The sequence below is a fragment of the Petaurus breviceps genome, unplaced genomic scaffold, assembly GCF_028583685.1.
Source record: "Petaurus breviceps papuanus isolate PSGF00001 unplaced genomic scaffold, PetGlider_PUasm1.0 126, whole genome shotgun sequence".
Taxonomy (NCBI): Eukaryota; Metazoa; Chordata; class Mammalia; order Diprotodontia; family Petauridae; genus Petaurus; species Petaurus breviceps.
In genome coordinates this window covers 14,144,601-14,147,006 of record NW_027185655.1, presented here as the reverse complement: position 1 = coordinate 14,147,006, position 2,406 = coordinate 14,144,601, and positions in this window count along the sequence as shown.

Here is a 2,406-nt window from a genome sequence, read left to right as displayed (position 1 = left end):
CAGCTATGCAGGAAATGCCCCCATATTCATTATACTCTTGAAGTGACTGGTGTTACTTTTGCTCATTTTTAGTCCTTTACATAGAAAAACTGTGGTGGTATACAAGGTTTTGGCATCACTCCCCCCTGGATCAAATCATTTCCATCTAGGACTGGGTCCTCCCAAAGGTGGACCACAGAGGGTTTGAAGTCTGTGATTTCTAGTCTTTGTGCTCTTTCCTGTGCCCTTTAGGGGGCTCTTACATTGTTGATTTTGTTTCTTGATACCATAGCTTTTTGATGTCTTATCTTTTCCTCCTTCAATACTAACTGTGTTAGGTTTCTTGAATATTAGCATTAATAATAGCAGCATTAATCAGTTACAGCCCTAAAGTCATTCGGGCAACCAGGGGACTGGCCTGAGTGCAGCACAACACAGAGTGCTCATCCAAGAATTCCCTATGCCAGTGAAATCACAGGTCCCTTTGTTATCCTTATGCCTTGTCTACTGTTCCTATGGCGATCAGAATGGTGTGGTTGAAAGAATGCTCGATTTGGAATTGAGAGGATGTGGGTTCAAATCATAGTTCTTCTATTGATTACCCATGTGCTACCTTGGACAAATAATTTATTTTCATTCAGAATCTTAATTTTTTACACACTCACACACATGTGTGTATCTATAATGTCCCTTTCAAACCTAAATCTTTGACCTGTGATCTTTTTAGTTTATAGATAGTGAGTAGTGATACTCCAAACAGAATGATATTTTGTAGTGATAATGCCTTAATCATAATTTGCAAAGTTTTTGACTCTTACATTTGGTTATAAGCACAGCTTTCATATATTGTATGGATGGTTCATTAGCAACCTGTTTTAAAGAAATTTTTGAGATTAATGAATCAAGATAATTCTTGAAAAAAAGCTGCTGTCTTCAGTATTTCAGTGGATCTGTAATCTCATAGCCACTCTCTCTATCAATTCTGATTACAGTTCCTATACATCAGATCAGATTTTCTGCAAATCTGCTATTGAGAATTCACTTTGGTCATTTCTTTTGTTGAGTTATTGTAAGATTTTACACTTGTTGTCAGGAGGACCTGAGTTAAAATCTGGCCTCAGACACTTACTAGCTGTGTGACCCTGGGCAAGCCATGTAACACCAATTGCCTTCTACTGCCTACCCCCTCCTCCAAATAATGATTTTGCAGGTACCAGTACCAGGGAAACTGAATAGATTATTTATGTATTTATGTACTCTAGCTTCATAAGTGGTCAAACTCTTCTGGTCACCTCAATTATAAGAAATAGCTAATGTACTTTATGTACTAGTGTATTCCATTTATCCTTACTTCTTTTCCCCTCATCAAACTCTCAAAACAGAACCAATGAGATCTCAATGATGTGGTCCATGTGGCAGGTGAAACCATTTTTGTAGTTTATAGGGGGTCCCATAAGGTAGGGTGTTGATGATGAGCAGATATCTAGAACAGTGCCAAGAACATCAGGGACATCTCTAGCATAAGCAACAACTATTCATCATGCATCAGGGACATGTATAGAGAGGTGGCTAAGAGGATAGAAGACTCTTGTATGCAACTTTTTCCTGGATCTAAATTGACACATAACATTCTTTTAACACTGTCACCCATTCAGTATCCTCTCTTTTGCTTCCCAAAACTTCCCCTCCGCAAGAAGGGTATTGAATTGCTTCAGTAATTCATTCATTCGTTATCCTATGCTGAATTTAGAATTTGAACTTAAGTTCAATGATATCTAAAGTTGCTTTAAATTGGAGACCACTCTCCCCAGGGATTCAAATGACATAGGGGAGAGTGTGCCACCTGGATTTGGGGGAAATGATGGTACTTCTGTTCTGGACATGAGAAAATTTCTCTTTGCAAAACCCAATTTATGTTCATTGGTTAAATAAACCAGAGGATTAATCACTGGTGTTTGGCATTGGGGGAAGCATCCTGGACTACCCTTAGGACCCTGAGGATGAGGTATAAGTGGCCTCACTCTGGAAGAGGGTGGAGTAATCACTAATGATTTGCATTTAGCAGTTGGACAGGCTAACTCTTTTGCATTGGAATTGATAACATCATGTTAATGACAAAGTAATTTAGCAGTCATTGTCCTGCCTGGCTCAATTCTCAGTAGTCCTTTCTTATATTTGTAACCCATTGGCCAGAACAAGTGCTTTGAGTTTATACAGTTCCATTTCCATTTGGGGGACACAACTCAAAAATCTAATTTTTTGTCTCATGCCTTTACCAGGAATTTTTGTGAAAATACTGTAATGTAACTTCTGTCTGGGTGTCTCAGAAAAAACAAACAAAAAAATGGCTGTCAGCTCCAATATCAGAATTAAGGTTAAATCTCTCTCTCTCTCTCTCTCTCTCTCTCTCTCTCTCTCTCTCTCTCT